The 20431-nt window shown below is 45.9% G+C and overlaps 1 protein-coding gene across 3 annotated transcripts in view; it reads left to right on the forward strand.

Moving 5' to 3' along the window:
* SUSD6 (sushi domain containing 6) overlaps positions 1-20431 on the forward strand; it is a 93590-nt gene that overhangs the window by 19183 nt on the left and 53976 nt on the right. The gene's annotated exons all lie outside the window — the stretch shown is intronic.

Raw genomic sequence — 20431 nt, forward strand, 5'->3', positions numbered from 1 at the left:
TGTGCTACTTCTGTCTAGGATGGTCAGGGACTGCAGTGGCCGGCAGGGTGTCAGGGTTCAGAGGAGCGACCGCCTTCCTGAGAGCCGGGCTGGCCCTCCTGTGGCTCAGAGCCTTACACTGGGCAGCTCTGCTTTGGGACAAGCACTTGGCAAGTCCTCAGGTGTCCTCCCGCCTTGAGAGTTACTGTGGAGGGCCAGCTGCTAGTTTCCATCGATGCTGTGTCCTCAAGCATTTTTGGCCTTGTTCATGTTGATTCTGCCCTCTTGATTGTGCGTTCAGTTTTCGCATAGCCAGGTGAAGTGGGATCTTGGGCCTCTTTTCTCTATAAGAGCTGGTACTGGCTCAGGGTTGGTGGTACTCCAAATCTTGCCTCTGCCTTGCTGAATGTCTCTGGGAAGGCTCTGCCTAGGAGGAGAACTCAACTGGGTAAGGAGAACACTGCCTCCCGGCTTTTAAAATGTAATGCCTCCTCCCCCTGTTCTCCGCTTCCCAGAATCGGAGCTGCCAGTAAAAGTTTAGTGCTGGACTATTGAGATGTATTTATTACTGCGTGGTGGACAAAGGAATTGTCAACTCATTCATCTCCTTCACCCCCTTGCAAATGGGAATTACAGGAAATCACAACTAGCATAAAAAACTGGGCGAGTGGGAAGGATGGAATGTGTAACCCTCATTCCCAAAAATGGGCAGAATGTCAGAGCTGACTGACTTTAACCTTAGGCGGTCAGTGGGCCAAAGCATGGCCTGAAACTCTCACCATCTGGGAATTGACACCGAGTCTTGCTGCTTTCTGACTTTGTGTCATCATGACTCTCCTCTTCTGAGCCCCTCCTGTCTGATCAATAACCAGCTCCTGCCAGTTCTTTCTACTGGAGGTTTCTGTCACCACCACCCTGGCCCAGACCTTATCATCCTGTCTGGCCTCCCAGGCTGCTTTAGTCTCCCTTGCCAGGTTCTTGTCCCCTGAACATTGTTCTTATCTCAGGTAAGACTAGGTAAGAGAATGCAGCCTTGTGTGTGTGGGAGGTCATACTACCACCCCTTCCCCCGTGCTCCCTGAGGGTGAAGAGTGGTGCCGCTTACATAGTAGGCCTTTAGGAAAGCTTGTTGAGTTGGATGAAGTCGGGTTTACTGCTCAAGAACATTCCCTGGTTCCCTACTACCTGTGGATCCAAAGCTGAGTCTCTCTGCCTGTTTTTCATAGGTGTACAGTCTGGCCTTATTGTTAAGTATTCAGTGGAATACTTAATTTACTTTGCGGAATAACCAGAGTCTGTTAAGTGACAGATAACCAGGGAAACCGTAACAATTGTGCCTTGCCCTGAGGGATCTCAAATGGATTTTTTTTTTTTTTCTTTCTGTTCTTCCCTGATTCTTGGCTTCTTTCCCCACCCCTGCCTTCCCAATTTATCATGCTTACTTATGCCTTCCAGCCCCAGAAATTCCCTCTTTCTGTCTACATACTAATTCAGCTCTCAAGGCTTTCAGGTCAGATCTCCCTTCCTTCCTTTTTAAGGTCCTTTCTCTCTCTTTTTAAATATTTATTTGGCTGTGCTCAGTCTTTGTTGTGGCACACAGGATCTTTAGTGTCAGCATGCAGGATCTTTTTAATTGGGTGTGTGGGATCTGGGCTTCCAAGGTAGCTCCATGGTAAAGAATCCACCTGCAATGTAGGAGATGTGGGTTCTGTCCCTGGGTTGGGAAGATCTTCTGCAGGAGGATATGGCAACCCATTTCAGTATTCTTGCCAGGAAAATCCCATGGACAGAGGAGCCTGATCGGCTGCAGTCCATGGGGTTGCAAAGAGTCTTACACGACTGAGCGACTGAGCATGCTTGCATGTGGGATCTAGTTCCTTGACCAGGGATTGAATTTGGACCCTTTGCATTGGGAGCTCAGAGTCTTAGCCACTGGATTCCCAGGAAAGTCCCTCTTTAATTGTCTTGGTTCAGGTCCATTTCTGTCTCTCTCTCTCTCTTTTTATTTCATTATTCTGTCCATAACTCACAAGTAGTTGCTGCTTGTTCTTCCTTATTTTCTGAAACTCATACCTCACGATTTCGTGTTTTGTTGCACCCACATAGAATCTTGAAATAGACACTCTTGCCTTCTTGTGTTTTGATCGTTTGCTGTCAGGGTGGGCAGCTTCTCCATCTCCACCGAAAGTGGACTGGGGCCTGAGGCTTCTGTGCCTCTTGCAGGCTTTACAGAGGACATGACGCTGCACAGAGCAGACAGGGGTGGAAGGTAATCTGACCGTGCTCGAGAGTGTGGTTCCTGGCAGGAGTTTGGGTGGCCTGAGGCTGGAAGACCATCAAGGAGTTTTTTTTTAGGGCTCTGGAAACCTAGACCTGAGAGAAAATGGAAAGATCAGGAAGGGTTCAGCTTGTCCCTCAAGAGTTTTGTCCCACTCAGAGATTCTCTTGAAACCCAGTTCACGTGGAAATGTGTTGTTCTTGGGAATTGTGGGGAGGCCAGGTGCACGTGTGATGAATCCCCTCTAAAGGAGGATGTGAAAGGTGCCTGGCCGTAGGGAAGCTCGTAGCTTGAGGGAACAGACCGTTAGGGGCAGTGGTGAGCGGATGCAGTTTGATTTGTTTGTATTAGTGGCAAATTGATTCCTCTGGGAAGTTTAGGGATTTAAATATATTCTATAAATACATGTTTTTCTTTGCTTTGTCACTGATGAGGTTTATGGCTTATGTTACATGTTTCCTTCTAATAATAGAATCTTATGTGAAATTAAAAGCAGTATCTTCCTCTTCTGACTTAGACAGAATTATAAGTGTACTGCTGACTCCCTACCCCACTTTTATTTCTCATATTCACCCAGGACTGTGCAAACAGGTTAGTTACATCTGTGGGCTTAGACCGGTTTCAGCCAGCTCAATTCCCTGTAATCCAGTCTCCATCTGAGAGGCGCATCTAAAACTTACTGGAGTTCTAGGTGGGAAGTGGCAAAGCCATTTAATTGTAGCTTGTTTGAAAATAAACCCAGCTTGAGTTTTCTTCTCACAAACTTTCTCTGAAACACTTCTTTAGATCTTTTATTTTTGGCAAATGGGTTTTGGGGTGGCAGCCTCATTACTTGTGATGGAGAGGTAAAATAAGCCAGTGGGTGATTTTCCGGAATCCTGAGCCTTTGAACATTGCAGTTCCTTTTACAAAGTAATAAGTGCAGAAGCCAGGCTGCCCGTCTCAGCTTTATACCCTCTTCCCATTCTCATCTCAACTAGTAAATCCTGTGGCTTCAGTCTACCTAAAAACCTAACGGCTTAAATCAGTTTAAATGTCCACAGCAGTTTGGTGATGAAGTTTAGCCCTTTAATGGTGATGATGATGGTGGTGGTGATAGTAATAGACAAGCAGACTGACTGAGTTGTGAATTAGTTCTTTTAAGGTTCCCAGGAAGAAAATCACTAACTCACTTTCCGTGTCAAGGTCTTAGTGTTGAGTAGAGCAGGGAGCAGCCTAGAGAAACCATCTGCCCAAAGGTTACCCTTCAGACAAGACCTTTACAGGAAATTGTGTGTTTTCTGTTTGGAATGGGGTGTGTTCATTCTTTGGAGAAGCCTTTTTACAATAGTGTAATGGTTCCTCTGGAACTCCTAGCAGTGTTCCTTTTCTGCCCTCTCCTGTATTTACAGCTGCTTTTTCCCTAGGGGAGCATTCATCTGTTTTAAAAAGCTGTGAGAGAAAACAAGAAGTTCTCTCAAACAGTGAGGTTTGGAAATTAAAACCGCGTTTGCCCTTCAGGAGGGCACGTTCTTGAAGGGCTGTTGTTGGGGTGGAAGACCAGAAGTCCGGCTGTAGTGGCCCGATTCCCTGCCCTCACTGCGCCCCCGTGCCCCTCTACCCGCGGCGTGCTTGTGGCAGATGTGAAGGGGTTTGAGCACAGGGCCCATTATGACCCCTTGGTTGTACTAGACCAAACATTGCTTTTCAGCCCGAGTAAGGCAGCTTCTCTGGCAGGCCACCCTCTGGCCCCGCATATCCATGTCCAGGGTCCTGGGCTGATGTTGGCCCTGAAGGGCGGGAGGAGCCTGTGGTGATTGCCCTGGAATGTGGAGGCAGCAGCAAAGCCTCTCATCATTAGGATGCTTTCGTTATACCGATGCTTCAAGGCCTTGGAGCTGGGGTTAGCCAGGTCTCTAGATGTAGTTAGTCAATGGACTTCACCCCAGTACTCCTTAGCCTCTTTCTGCCCAGTTTTAACCACATAGCTGGTTGTGGACGTGCACCTTTGTTTGATGAGGAGAAGAGGATTTCTGCTTTGCAGTTGAGTAACTGTGCCTTCTATTTAGGTTCTGTAGAGGGTTACATTTGAAAAGCTAATGAGTGTTTTCTTCCACTCTGCGCACACAGTGATCCAGGGTGGCTTGCAGTGCAGGTGCGGTTGAAGGCGGATGTTGAGGTGACAGTAAGGGCAGCTGGTGCCCTGAAGCTCCAGCGGCCTGGCCCCCTGGCTGACAGCCCATCCCCCAGGGCCAGGTCAACAGAGAGGGCTTCAGCTTCCCTGAAATGACTGCTTCTTACGGCTAGTGTAAGAAGACCAGCCAGAGGAGGGGGTGGGTTTCCTGGGGAAGAGGGTGGGAGAGTCTTAGCTAAGCCAGTCTGGTTTGGCAGTTAGCTCCGACTCACCTCCCAGTCTGTGTTGGCTGATAATTCCCTTCAGCTCTCAGAACGAGCCTTTTTCGTTTCCAAACACACACCGCCCCCCACCCTGCCAAAACTACAGCCTACCTTGAGTGTTAACTGTGTGTACCTTCTGCTTCCTTTCTGGAAGAGGCAGGTAGCTACTCGTGAATTTTTTCCCCTGAGCTGCTCTGGCTGCATTGGAATTCCTGGAGACTCAGCGCTCCTGGACATTCTCAGCTGGCAGAGGCCTGGCCAGGAGCCATTCCTGGAGGGCTCAGAATGGACAGAGCACCGGGAACAGTGCTGGGGCTGGCACTCAGTCTGAGGGGGCTCAGTCGGAGGTATTTGGGGAACCTTGCTGAGTGAAGAGTTGGGAGAGCTGAGTTTTGGTTCAGCTTCTAACAAGCCCTGTGTTTCTGGGGCAAGCCGTGGTCCCCTCTAGGCCTGTTTCCCTCTCTTAACATGGATAGGTTGAACTTTAGGCTATAATGTGTTAGGATCACAAGACAGACCCCATGAGTCTGCTCCTAAAAGAAGGTGACCAGAGGCAGCAAAGTGGGTGCAGAAGAGCCTTGGATGATGCTAGAGTTGTTTTCCAGGTTCATCTCATGGTGGCAGAGCATTGGGTGACTTTGCCACCCCACCCCCAGGGTGATCTTTGGAGGTGATGCTTGGGTTGGGCCTGGACTTTGCCCTGCTCCTTCCCATTTCCAGCCCTGGGAAGGGGTGGGCAGGCATGTGCAGATGGCTGTCTCTGCTAGCTGCCTGGGGCTGGGCCATCTGCTGCTTACGCCGGCGGGTGGGGTGAGGGGTGAGCCCCACCCTAATCTCCTCTCCCGCACTAGCCGCTCAGCAGAGTCCACCCCCTTCCTCCCCACATTCTGTCCTGAGTTCCAGCGCTCTGGTCAGGTACCCTTCACCGTGGACTTGCTTTGTTCCAGGTGCCCCCACCCCTAGGAGAACCCTTGCTGCGTTTTTCTTTACTCTGTGTGTGTGCTTTGCCCTTTAGCCTGTGCCCCAAGAATCTTTCTGTAACGTGAACAGAGGCAGTAGGAAAACAGTGAAACTTTAGACTCCAGTCGGTCTCTGTTCAGATGCTAATGATGAGTCTCTTCCCATCAGAGTTGGTACCTTTGGGTTCACCATCCCTCCTCCTGAGAAGTCTTTGAACAGCAGGGGTGGGCTGAATCAGTCACTCAGAAAAGCTCTGATTTAGCCTGTGCTTCGAGTCTTGTTTCTTTCCAGCCTTGTGTGGATATAGGCAAGAGGCAAAGAGAAAGGAACTTGTCCTCGTGACTGTTGGTGACTCTGGATTTGGAAGTTCTGAACTCGTGTGTATGTGTTTGTGTGTGTACATGTGCACAAACTGTGCAAGGAGGTGGAGTTAGGGTAGAATGTGGACAATCTTGAAAGTCATCTTTACAAGTGAGGAGATGACAGAGCAGGGAATAGAAGGGCAGTATACCCTAAACCAGGGCTTCTCAAACTTTTAACCAGTCACCTGGAGAATCTTATTAAAATGCAGATGTTCATTCTGTAGATCAGGGATGAGGGAGAAGGAAAGTGGCAACCCACTCCAATATTCTTGCCTGGAGAATCCCCTGGACAGAGGAGCCTGGTGGGCTGCTGTCCATAGGGTCACACAGAGTCGGACACGACTGAAGCGACTTAGCATGCATGCATGCACTGGAGAAGGAAATGGCAACCCAATCCAGTATTCTTGCCTGGAGAGTCCCAGGGACAGAGGAGCCTGGTGGGCTGACACCAGTGGGGTCGCACAGAGTCGGACCTGACTGAGGTGACATAGCAGCAGGTTAGGGATGAAGGCAGAGACTCAGTGTCTCTGATAAGCTCCCAACTGATCCAGGGCTGCTCTTCAGTGGCCCGAGCCTCCCCCTCCTCCTCTTAGCACTGATGAATAAGATTGACCTGAAAAGGCAGAAGGGAGACTTTCCTATGTATTTTAAACCTGAGAGCCTGGGCTGGGCTTTAAGCCCATGTTTGCAGAGCCCTTTCTGGATCGCTTGTACCTGAGCTCCTGGCTTCTCCAGAGCTCCCCCTTGGCTGGATTCGGTCTCTACAGTAGCAGAACCTCTGTCCTTCCAGGGTGGTTGTGCATACTCTCGACTGAGCTGGATCCTTTCTCTTTGGCTCATGATAAGGACAGATAGCATTTCAAATAGAATTTTAGAGCTGGAAGAACTCCTCAGTCATCTTTTCCAAGCCTTCTGTTTTACAGAGGAGGAAATGGGCCCAGAAAAGTTTCGTGATATGTAACAGCCAGAATCAACAGCTAGTGGCCGAGATGGTGTGAAAACCCAGACATCTAAACTCTTATTAAATTCCTCTCTCTGAGGGACTGTAAGCCTGAGGTAGGGACAACAACAGGATCAAAGTGTTGCCTGGAGACAGGTGATAGGAAGAGACTTGCCAGTGGCGGCAGGGAATTTACAAGACATGTAGAACTTCTGCTGGTACCTGCTCAGCTCCATGCTGATCCACTCGGGCCAGGGTTCTCAACTGCAGCCTTTTTGACATTTGGGGCCAAATTCTTTGTTCTAGGAGGCTGTCCTGTTCATTATGGGATGTTTGCTGGCACCCTGGACCTCTGCCTCTTGGATGCCAATAGCACCCACCAGGTTAAGACGGTCAAAAAGTCCTCCAAATGTTGCTAGAAACCCTGGGATCGGGGTGGCATGTAAAACTGCCCCCGTTGAAAACCACTTGTTCAGGCAGTAAGGTATTTTGGGACGGAGAGTCCCTCTTGGGCACCTATACTTGGGTTTTTTGAGAGAGTGATGGTCTCAGAGTTTACAAAGAAAGCACAAAAAACAGATAGAGCTCTAGCCTTCCCGGGACCTTATAGTTTATTAACTACAGTTTAGTGAAGAAACCAGACCAACCAATGTTGAAAACAGATAAATTGCCATTTTAATGGTCCCTCCAGGGTAGAACCCCAGGCTGGACTCTGAAGAATGGGGTGCCTCCCCAGGGTACTTAATGAGAAGATTATGTTACCCTGGGCTGGGTTGCATAGCTAAGAATTGAGTAACTCTATTTCACTTCTTGAGTTACTTTTACCTACTTCTTAAGGAATATATCTTTCATTCTGAAAAAATATTTCATCTGAATCTGTAAAGGCCCATCAGACACATTAACCAATAGATGTGTACACTTGAGGGAGGGAGGCCTCTTCAGGCCTAATGCTGGTGAGGCTGACTCTTTGCATGATGGGGTTTACTTTTTCTTTCTTCCTTGATTTTCTTCAGCTAAGGGATGGATCCTCTGATAGACCTTTCTTGTCTGTTTTCCAGTGTCTTAAGGAATATGACTGTATAAGAGCTGTAGTTTGCAATGTTCTGAGTACATGAGTATAAAACATGTCTCTACGAAAGTAAGAAAGGGTATTTACCCCTTTTGACTCGTAGAATACTGTACTTCCAAAGAGCTTCCCTGGTGGCTCAGTGTTAAAAGAATCTGCCTGCCAATGTTGGAGGTGCTGGTTCGATCCCTGGGTCAGGAAGATCCCTTGGAGATGGAAATGGCAACCCATTCCAGTATTCTTTCTGGGAAATACCATGAACAGAGGAGCCTGGTGGGCTACAGTTCATGGGGGTCACAAAAAGTTGGCCATGACTTAGTGACTAAACAGCAAGTACTTGCAGATGTTTATAAGACCACTGAGTTTACATCTTGTGCTCAGCACAGGCCTCCCTGAAAAATATTACTGCGGAGCACAAAAAACAGTGATGGGAACTCATAGTTCCTGTCAACTTTTCCTTAGGAAATCAGTGTCAAATTGATTTTTTTCCCCAGTACTTTGAACATGATGCTCCATTGCCTCCTGGATTCCATTGTTTATAACAGTAGACTTGCTGTAATTCTGTTTCTCTGGGTGCATTGTCTCTCCTCCTACCCCCTCATGGCTGCTTTTAATATTTTCTCTTTAATGATCATTTTCATCATTTTGATTGCAGTGTACCATGCTGTGTTTTCTTGTTAAGGTACTTCTTGTGGTTTGATGAGTTTCTTGAATCTGTGAGTTTATAGTTTACATCAAAAAAATTTTTTTGTGTGTACCTATGTGCTCTCCCCATGCCCCAGTTATGCACATGTTAGGCTGCTTGATACAGTTGTACTTCTGACTTATGTTCTGTGTATATCTCTTTGGATAGTTTCGATTGCTGTGTTTTCAAGTTAATTTTTTTTCTTCTGCAGTGTCTTATCTGTTAATTTCATCCTGTATATTTTTCATTTCAGGTATTTATATTTTTCCCTCTAGAAGTTTAGTTTGAGTCTTTGTGGTTTGTATTTCTTTCCTCACCATGCTCATGCCTTCCTGTTTTCTCTTGAGCACACAGAGTATATTTGTAATAGAGATTTGAACATCCTTGTCCACAGTTCTATCATCTGTGTCATTTCTAGGTCTGTTTCTATTCGTTTATTCTCCTCCTGTGACCATAGGTCATGGTCATAATTTTCTGCCTCTTTGCATGTCTGCTCAGTTTTGATTTGAAACTAGACATAGTGAGTTGTATGTTGTTAGGTGCTGAAACTTTCTGTATTCCTTTAAAAACTTTTTGGCTTTGTTCTCAGAAGCAATTCAGTTAGACTTGGTTTGATCCTTTCAAGGCTTGGTTCTCAGCCTTTATTTATTTATTTATTTATTTTTGTCTCTCTTTCTTTTTTTGCAGACAGCCTTTAGTCTAGGGCTAGGATGGTCCCACTACTGAGGCCAAACACTTGTGAAGATCCTTCCAGTGCCCTGTGAACCAGAAGATTTTTTTTTCCACTTTGGCCCATGGGAACGTGTAAACTTCTGGCTCTGTGTGAGTGCCAGGGGTTAGTTCTCTCCTTTGGTTCTTTTCTCAGCCTTGCTGCTTTCCTCTGACACGTGCACAGATCAACACTCAGGCTCTGCACATCGTTAGTTTTTTCTCTTTGAGCTCCCTCCTCTCAGTTACTTTGCCCTGCACACTCTAGCCTCTTTGGCGTCCCCAAATTCTCAGCTGTCTCTTTAACTCAGTGAAATCATTGAACTCTTTCAGGTTTTTATTTGCCTGCTCTGTGGTCTGAAGACTCCTTTAGGGGGTTAGCTGGGGCAGCAGCGGGACTCTGCATTTCTTTCCCTTTTTTCAAGGATCACTGCCCTGTGCTACCTATTTTTGAATGTCTGAAAACCATTATTATCTGATTTTCTAGTTGTTTAAGGAAAAAGTAAATCTAGTCTCTGTTACTCCATTATGACTTCTGTGTCCCTCAGGTTAATTTTTAAGTATCTTTTGCCTCCTGTGTTCACTTGTTGAAAAATGAATCAGTGAGACAGATTTCATTGGGAATTCAACCAGATTCAGGTCATTTCACTGTACCAAACATTTACTGAACACCTACCATATCCAAAGGAATAGCATGGTGTAGTATCATGCAGTATGTGGTGTATAATCTGAAACTTAACCTGTATTGTGATGCCATACTTCCGAGGAGAACACTGAGTGTGTACTTCAGGTTTATCCTGGCGTGAACGTACACATGCATACACTCTGAGCCTCATTCGTGCACCTCCTGGCCATAGTCCCATTCAGCCTGGGTGACTGACTGAACTAAGAGTTCAGTTGTTGTGCAGGTGTCCAGCTGTCTGTCCATGAGTGAGGCTCTGGGCAGCTCTGCAGACACAGGGGCTCTGAATTCCCATGTGCAGTGGCCCTTCCACCTTCCCTAGTCTCACTCTCTGCCAAATCCTGTTTTAAACTCTTCAGAAATGTGTGAATTATAGACTCTTCACAATTCTGTGAACTAGGTATTGCTACCCTAACTTCATATATGACGAAACAGAGGCTCACAGCAGGTAATGCAGGACACCTAGTACCTCTAAAAAACAAGAGGCAGAGTCAGGATTGAATTCCTATGACTTTAAAATCCATGTTGTGATTAATTCTCTAATTGACTGTTTCATTTCCTTCTGCTGGCTCCACCTTACTTCCCTGTTTTCTCTATGTCACTTTGGCTATATATCTCCCACGGGTTTTCACATTTTACCTCATTGTAGTTATTCGTGTGTGTCTTACCTCCCCTGTAAATTCTTTAAAGGTATGAGCTTTCCCCCACTTTTGTACCTTTTGTGGAATCCAATATAAGTAGGTGCTCTTTATATGTGTTGAATGAAGTCAGTAAGATATGTGTTAAGATTGGGGGAGCTATCAGATTCCCTCATCAAATTACGATGCTTCTTTCTCATCTGCTGAGTTTTATTACAGTGCCTCTTAACATCATCTTAGATGATACATGGACTTTATGAGGTTCTTCATTTGACACCTCTGCCTGAATTTTGACTAATTTGAAATAAGTTTTGAGTCTGTATTTAGAGATTTAAAGGAATATTCCTTCTTGTGTGTTAATCAGATCCTTTCTTCTCAGGTCCTGACTTTGAACTCCACATCGAGAGAACTAGAGACATGGTTGGAGCTAGACCTAGAGCATGCAGGCCTTGGTGGATGGTTCTGTACCGTAAGAGGGTCATGTCAGGGCAGAGGTGGTGCTGGGGCGTGGGACTAATCATAGGGGAAGGAACAGTAGGCAAGTTCCTCCTTCTCCTTCTTACTTGGGGCCTCACAGTCCAACCTTGTCAACTTACAGGAAGTTTGGGTAATTTGTGAGGAGGAGGACGGGAAGAGTCATGGTTTGCTTATGAATTAGGAGGCTTCTTGGAACTTACACAAGATGAAGAACATTTGGACTCGAAGACAGTGTCTTGATTGGTCTAAATGTATACCTCACCAGGTATACATTTAACAGTAAGCTTCAGTCATTGGAGGTGAAGAACATGTTCTTGGAATCCTGAACCTGAATCTCAGGGGCAAATCCTCAGCTGACATTTGAGTGGAAAGGAGGAAAATGGCAGAAACTGAGACCATATTTACAGAGAATCTTAAGACCTGAGAGACACTAGGAGAGGCCAGTTTTCTAGCCCTGCCACTAGATTGACTGTTCCTTCTCACTCATGAATCCTACAGAAGAGGTAGCAGTTTTGGAAGAGGGGTGATGGGTTAGAGAGGCTTCTGCTGTTGTTGAACAGAAAGAAGCAGGCCAGTCTTAAACATTCATCCCCAGCGTCTCCCTAGCTTTGGCAGTCACAGTGTGTGGGTATCATTTCAGAAGGACTCTCGATTGGGGTGGGGGTGGGGGGAGTGTCTCAGAGCTGCAGTTCCAGAAGCTTTAACTGAAAACCTTAGATTAACTGAAAAGGTACAACTCGTAGTACGCGAATTCTCTCTAGCCATCGTCCCATCTTTCATCTGCCTTCTTTTCCAGTTCCACCACCCTTCCCCCCAGTAGTTTTGCCCTTATTGTGTGTGCTTTCTCACTTTGAATTCATGATCTTCCCTCCTGACTCTAATAAATCCACTCTTGAGGAGGTCACTAGTGATAACCTCGTGGTCAGTTCCAGTGGATGTCTTTTAGGCTTCATTTACAGGACCTTTGTTGTGTCTGCCACTCACCCTCACATCCTCCTTGAATCACTGTGTCCTCCCACGACAGCTTTGATGCACAGGCTCCTGGCTTCCTTGTACTTTGGGGAGGGTCTTTCATGATCTCTCTTTCCTTTACATGCTGCTTTAAAAAGTTAGTGTTCCCCCGAGGACCCTGTCTCGACTCTCTTCTCACTCAGCTCTCTCACCAGGATGAGCTCTCATCTCTTCTGCATGCTTTCAGCCATCACTTTCAAGCTGATCACTCCAGGGCTATATCCTGAGTTCGGGGCACTTTGCAGAGTTTCATACTCATTTCTTTTTTTTTTTTTTCCATTTATTTTTATTAGTTGGGGGCTAATTACTTTACATCATTACAGTAGTTTTTGTCATACATTGAAATGAATTAGCCATGGATTTACATGTATTCCCCATCCCGGTCCCCCCTCCCACCTCCCTCTCCACCCGATCCCTCTGGGTCTTCCCAGTGCACCAGGCCCGAGCACTTGTCTCATGCACCCAACCTGGGCTGGTGATCTGTTTCACCCTAGATAATATACATGTTTCGATGCTGTTCTCTTGAAACATCCCACCCTTGCCTTCTCCCAGAGTCCACAAGTCTGTTCTATACATCTGAGTCTCTGCTTCTGTTTTGCATATAGGGTTATCGTTACCATCTTTCTAAATTCCATATATATGTGTTAGTATACTGTAATGGTCTTTATCTTTCTGGCTTACTTCGCTCTGTATAATGGGCTCCAGTTTCATCCATCTCATTAGAACTGATTCAAATGAATTCTTTTTAATGGCTGAGTAATATTCCATGGTGTATATATACCACAGCTTCCTCATCCATTCGTCTGCTGATACTCATTTCTAATTTACCTGCTAGACCCTTCTACCTCGATATTCTCCAAGTACCTATAGTTCAGTCCTTCCAAACATAACCTGAGCTACATTCATCACATGCTTCACCAGCACCTGCTTGTCCACATGTATTCTTTCCTCCTGTGGTAGCTTCTACCATTCACCCAGTCACAGGCCAGAAACCTCGGTGTCATCCTTTATGGTTCTCACTCATCGCATCCGATTAGTTTTTGGCATCCTCTATAGTCTCCGTCTGGTCAAGGCTATGGTTTTTCCAGTGGTCATGTATGGATGTGAGAGTTGGACTGTGAAGAAAGCTGAGTGCCGAAGCATTGATGTTTTTGAACTGTGGTGTTGGAGAAGACTCTTGAGAGTCCCTTGGACTGCAAGGAGATCCAGCCAGTCAATCCTAAAGGAGATCAGTCCTGGGTGTTCATTGGAAGGACTGATGAAGCTGAAACTCCAGTACTTTGGCCACCTCATGCGAAGAGTTGACTTATTGGAAAAGACCCTGATGCTGGGAGGGGTTGGGGGCAGGAGGAGAAGGGGGCGACAGAGGATGAGATGGCCGAATGGCATCACTGACTCAATGGGCATGAGTTTGAGTAAACTCCGGGAGCTGGTGATGGACAGGGAGGCCTGGCATGCTGTGATTCATGGGGTCGCAAAGAGTTGGACACGACTGAGCGACTGAACTGAACTGATAGTCTTTAGCATGTTATGAATGCTGAGTGAATAAAAGAAAATGCCTATTAATTTCATCTGAATTTAATTTCAGTCTAGCACTTCGGTCTTGTTACTATACTCTGATTACACTCTTAACTTTTGGGGAAGGGCGTTAAATTTTTGACCACATTCAAATTATATTAAGGAGAAGGTACTTTTTTGTTTAAAACAGGACTGCTTTGCAGGGGGGATTAGTCATGACTAGAAATGGGTTGATTGGCCATGTGCTCTCTTTTAGGACGCTCCTAGGAGCTGCGCACAGGTAGAGATGGGTGGATGAAGTTGTGCTGTGCTGGCCCTGGAGGGTGTTGTGCTTCATGAACTAGGGCGTGGAGGCAGCACTTGTGCCCATGCTGTGGCTTCAGTGTGAGCCACAGCTAAGACCCTCCCCAGGGAGCCGAGCATGCCCCCTCCAGCTCATTGATGAATTTCATTAGTTGTGTTGTAGTGTTTCTAACATAAACATTGAGGGTGTGTTGGTAACTGTCATGCTTCTCCAAGTTGATCTCCCTTCCTTTCCATCTGACCGCCAGAAAAGAAAAAAAAAGAAGGGACTTATCTGGCAGTCCAGTGGTTAAGACTGTGCCTTCCAATGCAGGGGTGCGGGTTCAATCCCTGGCCCTGGTCGGGGAGCTAGGATCCCACATGCCTTGAGGCCCAAAGACCAAAACATAAAACAGAAGTAATACTCTAACAAATTCAGTGAAGACTTTAAAAATGGTCCACATCAAAAAAGAAAAGGAAAAAAAGGAGAAGGTGACTTAAAGAGCCAGAGGATTTTGGAGCCAGAGAAGCTCTTCAAGTGGTGATCATCTAGCTCAGCCTTTTACATTTTCAGATTATGATGACAATAATAGATGGTGAAAACTAGAACACCTATTTTCGACAACTTACTGAATGCAAGCAATGTGCTGAGTGCTTTACATGTAATTCCCATGTGATACTTATACCATATGATATACTTACACCGTACTCATACCATATGATACCATGTGATACATAATATGATACCTACAAGGTAGCTGTTGTTAGTGCTAGTTTATAGATAAGGATAATGGAAGTCCAAAAAGATTGGATAACTATATTGGGGTTAATGCTGAAGCGGCTGTTGTGCAGAGAGGTGAAACATCATGCTTTTTCAAGGTCAAGTTTTCCAGTTAGAGGCAGAACATGAGTAGAATCCAAATCTCCTGACCTTGAACTCAATAAGCATGTATTTTCGTTTTCACCTGAGAATCCATTCTCTGTGGTCATTTTAGTCTCATTTCTCGTTCAACCCCTTTTAATTTCAGTGAAATCAAATGAAGCAAAGTAAAGAGTGGTTTAGAGTTGGGGGTTTGGTGAGTTTTTACAGTTTATTTTTAAATAGGCAGCATTCCCAGACTGACTGGGAATGTAGCAGAAGGCCTGAGAACCAGGAAGTGACACAGACCTGTTTATACCCTCCCACTTGAGAGCCTTTGGAAAGCGATCCACAGAGATGGTAAAAAGTAAACACTGCTTCAGCCAGTTCTCTTGGGTTTGCTATTTTTGACCTGGAGGAGGTGTTTTCCTGCACAGCTATGAGTATGTACTTAGAAGACCAAAATTTAGCACCTAAACATCCCCTTGAGTGAAGATATATAGATATGTTTATTTCCTGTTGCCAGACAGCAGCAGTCAGCAACTCTTGGCAGAAAGAATTATCACTGTTTATTTTTCCTCTCTCTCTCTGCCATCCTTTTGGTGAATTGTTCTTCCGTTTCTTTTTCTTTCTTTATAATTAGACCTGTGGATGCAGAACAGGCCAGAGAGCTCACTAAATCTGTGCATGATTGTCAAGGCCCAGCTCAAAGCTTCCTCTTTCACCCCCCCCTACTCCCAACCAGAATCCTTTGTTCTTATGGCCTCTGTGTTCTCATAGCACTTTTTTTTATTTAAAAAACAAAAACAAAAACCTAGTAACAGTTTCACAGTGCTATATGGATAAACATAATAATTCCTCTCATGGAGATTGAATTCCTTGAGAGTAAGAACTATGCCCCACGTCATCTCGGTGACCACCCAGGCCTTGCACCGAAGACAGCCAGTAAATATTTGCCGAATTGCAGTATAGTTACTGCAAACACAGAGCCCTAAGAAATCGGATTTAGCAAATCAGCTTCCCAACCTTTATTTGCCAAGTGAGTATTGAAACCTGCTCTGCTCAGCTCTGATGGAAACCAAGCAGAGGGCTGTGATGACACATAGATGCATCTTTGGGTCTAGGAACCAATTGCAGCCATATCTGTCAAGCATCTGTTTTCCTGCCTGGCAAAACTTCCAGGATTTATCTACCCTTCCCCTTCCTGTTTTATATCTGCTGCTCCTTTGCCATCTTGTATTTCCTACACACATTATGGGGTTTGGGGTTTATCTTTTTTTTTCCCCTTCTGTGAACAAATAAATGTTGAACACTCTGGGGCACAGAAAGAGGCAGCTGGTGGGCTCTGCAGGAATTTACCACCTACAGTAAATGTAGTATACAGCAGTTAAGTAACTGAGCGGTCCACAGGGAAGGTTATGATTGGTTCTCCCGGTGTTCATGCAGTGATGCTGTGGGTTCAGAAGAGCTGCCCCGTGCTGTGGGCTCAGTCGATGAGTTTTCCCTGAGGAGATGCAAATAAGCTTGACTTGTATTGGGAAAAAAGAGCAGGGGGCCCTCTGCAGTGTGAAAGTGGGAGGAGGAAAGACTTCTGGCCCCTTCGATTGCATTTATCTGTAAAATAATGCCACAGTGGCACCTGTATAATGAGGTAATGAGTGTGTGTGTATGTGTATCTTGGTCATGTAAACTCTGCCCTTTTCCTGTCCTACAGCATATTTAAGCTGTAGAACATATTTAGGGAAAACCTCCTTGGTCCCTCTAGTCACATATCACTTCAGGATGCTCGTGTACATGATTATATAATTTGGAGGGAGGAATGTTCAGTTCCTTAAAGATATGTATTTTTTAGAACTTCATGGGAGGGACCTCTGGAGGTTTACTTGTTTAACCTCGTGGCTCTTCTTTCTTCTAAACTAACTGTGTTTTGAGCCTTGTCTCAGGACAACAGTGCCCTTTGGGAGTTTCATGTGGGCTCAGTCACAGCCTGTTAGAGCAGGAAGGGGCCTCCAGCAGGGCTAATTTGAGGGCCCAGTATTCCAGACGCTGTTGTGATCCTTCATGTTGATCCCGTTTCCATCTCCCAACAGCCCAGTGAGGTGGGTATTATTTACCCATTTTGTAGATGGAAACTGAAAATAACTTGCCCTGGATCACCTAACAAACAATATCCACGCAGACCAGAGGTTCTTGCCCAGTCTGCCGGAATCTTTCCAGGGATCTAGCTTCTCTGAGTGAGAAGAACATGAAACTGTTTCTGTTTTACTGATGAGGAAACAGAGTCATCGGGAGGCAAAGGATTTGTCCTAGTTCAGGCCATCAGTCCAGAGAAGAGATACTTTCCTGCCTTCAGGGTTGGAAATGTAGGACCTGAGCCAAGTTCCTGCTCACGGGCACTCTGCCTCGTCTCTCCTTTTTCCTGTCCTGAGTCTGTCTGTCTTTGTTCTTTTCCGTCCTCTCTTGCATTTTTCTGTTTCTCTCTTGGCCCCTATAGCTGTGGTGATCCTTGCCTGTTCCTGTGTGGAGGCTAGGTTTTTTGTTGTTGTTGTTAGTTGTTATTTTTGGAAAGCACTTTAGGAACACTGGGTACGGATGGCCTATACAAATGTGGTGATGGATTGATTAAGCTCTAAATGGAAAAGCGGAATCTCCTGAGTTTGTTGCAGTGCAGAGGGAGGTAGATGCTAGGATATGTTTGCTCTGGGGAATAAAGAGGAAGGGTTTAACATTTCTTCCTTCTAGTCAGAACTTTTGTTGACTTCTGTTTCAGAGGAAATACTTCGGAGCTCCTCCTTTTCCCTAGAAGACATTCCAGATCCCTTAAAACTGAAAGGGCACTGGGGGATCATTCAGGCCCATACCCTGAGTGCCAGGAAGAATGAATGACTCGTCTGAGGCCCAGCCACTGTTGGTTGGTGGTGCTAGGACTTGAGAGCTGTCTCCTGCATGCAGGTCCATGCTGCAGTCATCCTGCTGCTGGGTTCTAGAAAGTAGTCATTAGAGATGATTACAGGGAAGGTTCCTTGTGTCTGCTGGTGTTCCTGCTGTCTGAAGCCTGAGGAACAGGGTAGAGAGAACAAAACAGCAAGAGGCTGTAGTGAGCAGTTCTGGGAAGAAAGACAAGAATACAGGGATATCAGAGCAATTCAGAAAAGCCTCCAGTACCTGCTTTACCCTGGCTTCAGTGGTTTCTGAGAAAGTGAAAGTGTTAGTCACTCAGTTGTGTCTGGCTCTGCGACCCCGTGGACTGTAGTCCGCCAGGCTCCTCTGTCCATGGAATCCTCCAGGCAAGAATACTGGCGTGGGTTGCCATGCCCTCCACCAGGGGATCTTCCCGACCCAGGAATCGAACCTGGGTCTCCTGCATTGTAGGTGGACTCTTTAGCATCTGAGCCAACAGGGAAGCACCAGGAAGTTTTTCTGAGAAAAACCGAGAGTTATTTTTGTGATTTGTAGGAGGTAAATTTTAACACGACTCTGATGTTTGTGTCCTTTGGGCTTTGGGACTGGAGATGAAAAGGAAATGGATAAAGTAAACATTATGACTCTCAAGGATCTCAAAGTCCAAAAGACAACTTCGTGAGTTGTATTGAAGTACTCAGCTGTTGGTGGCATAAAAGAAAGGGGACGATACAGAGGTTAGCAAGATTGGAAGGAGCCATTTATCCCCAGGGAGGGAAAAAGTGAACTGAAGACATCTAGAAGTAATGTAATTTTGTCATTTTATGGGGGAGGAGTGGGAGGCATTTAGATCTGATAAATATATAGGTATCTTTTGCTGCTTTGGCCCAGCCAAATCAGGGTGAGTGAGAGTGAAGAGGGGAGATGCCACTGGGAGAAAGGGAGAGGTAAAGAGGGCCCCACGGCACATTCCCTGTTTTTATCACACCCTTTGAGGAACTCTGAACTCCACAGAGCTCACACGTATTTTCTGTACTATCTGAAATGTAAGGGTTAAATTCTGTTCTGACTTCGTGAACTGTTGTCTTCCCCCCATCACATGGTAGTATGGGGGTTGGTGAAGATGGTTAATCAAAGGAACAAACTTATTCTAGATTCTCCATCACCACCATCCCCTTCCCAGACTAGTCTGAAGCAAGGAAAGGATTTCTGTTGGTCTTACCTGTTCACTTAGCTCTTATAACTAATGGAGAGATGGCCATGACTTAGGAAATAATCTGTCCTGAGTCTGAGCTGTAGAGAAACCCAGGTAGCCTCTGGGAGGCAGGCGGGGCTGAGTCAGGACCCTTAGCCTCCATAGAGGAGGGCTCAGTAGAGTGTGACCTGACCGTGCCACCATCAGGACTGTGACATCCTCGACCCGAGGAGCAGGGAGAACAGGACACTGTGCGCAGGAATGGGCCCCAGGCACAGGGGCTACAAGGAGCTGGGCCCTGGGTGCCCTGGCTGTTCCAAGGTTCCCCTTGACCCCTGCTGCTGCCTGTCTAGGCTGTGAGCCATTTTTCAAGGTGACTCTTAGGATACCTTTAATCTTAGCAGGCTCTTTGGTTCATCTGGAAGCATCTATGGCAACAACAAGTAAGCAAACTTTGTGAACTCGGAGCTCGTGTTACAGGCTGTCCTCAGCCCCAGAGGCGTGCCACGCTTATTATCATTATTCTTATGAGCAGTTTTCTCAAGTCACCTTCTGCTCTCTTGGCTTAGAGGCTGAGACTGTGAATAGAAGGCCTGAGTCTTACCAGTTCACAGAGCAAGCAGTCCCTTCCATTTTGTCCCTTTTGAGCCTTAACTAGAAACTAGTGAGATCACTCAAGCGTGCTTTTCACAGATGAGGAAGCGGAGGTAGAGCTGAGGACAGTGTCCTTCCTCTTGGCTCTGGACAGGAAATGAGTGCTCACGACCATCACGTTCAGCGTGGCACAGTCACTCAAGCTTTTGATGTTTTGGGTTCACAGAGGTGGGAGGGGCCAGATGGCAGTCTAAATCATGGCGGTCTCCTTTTACCACAGGTTATAGGGGTGGCATCAAGAATCTCAAGAAGGAAAATCAGAAGGGTGAATGTAGGTTTTTCCATGACTCTTCCTCACTTCATGTTTTGGAAGGGAATGCTGACTGCTGGAGGAAGAAATGAGTTGTACAAAGGGAAGCATGGATGTGCTCTGGAGGATTCTGTGTCTGAGAGAGACTTTAGAGCCGTTTTTAGGTGTGAAAACAAAAGCCAGAGAGCGTTCCTGACCAGCAGGCTGGTTGGTGGCAGCTGGTCCCCCAGGCCCTCTCCTCTCTCCTCACATCCGGTTTAGATGCTACATGCCTTTTAAGGATGGGTGTGAGTGCAGGTTTTGGAAGTAGGCATGATTAGTTCCCAGTTCCTCTTAATCATAATTTTTTCCCAGTTTTTTTTTTTTTTTTTTACTGTGTTAAAACACACATAAAATAAAATTGACTTATCTTAACCATTTTGAAGAGTGGTATTAAGTACATTCATAATGTCGAACAACCGTCACCACTGTCTGTCTCTATAACTAACTGTCTTCATCTGACAAAACCTTAAACAGTAACTCCCCATTCCTTCCTCCCCCAGCCCATGACAACCATCATTCTACTTTCTTTCTCTAAATCATAATTTTTTAAGTCAGGGGAAGTGGTCAC

Source organism: Odocoileus virginianus, chromosome 6 (assembly GCF_023699985.2).
Source record: "Odocoileus virginianus isolate 20LAN1187 ecotype Illinois chromosome 6, Ovbor_1.2, whole genome shotgun sequence".
In the NCBI taxonomy this organism is placed as follows: Eukaryota; Metazoa; Chordata; class Mammalia; order Artiodactyla; family Cervidae; genus Odocoileus; species Odocoileus virginianus.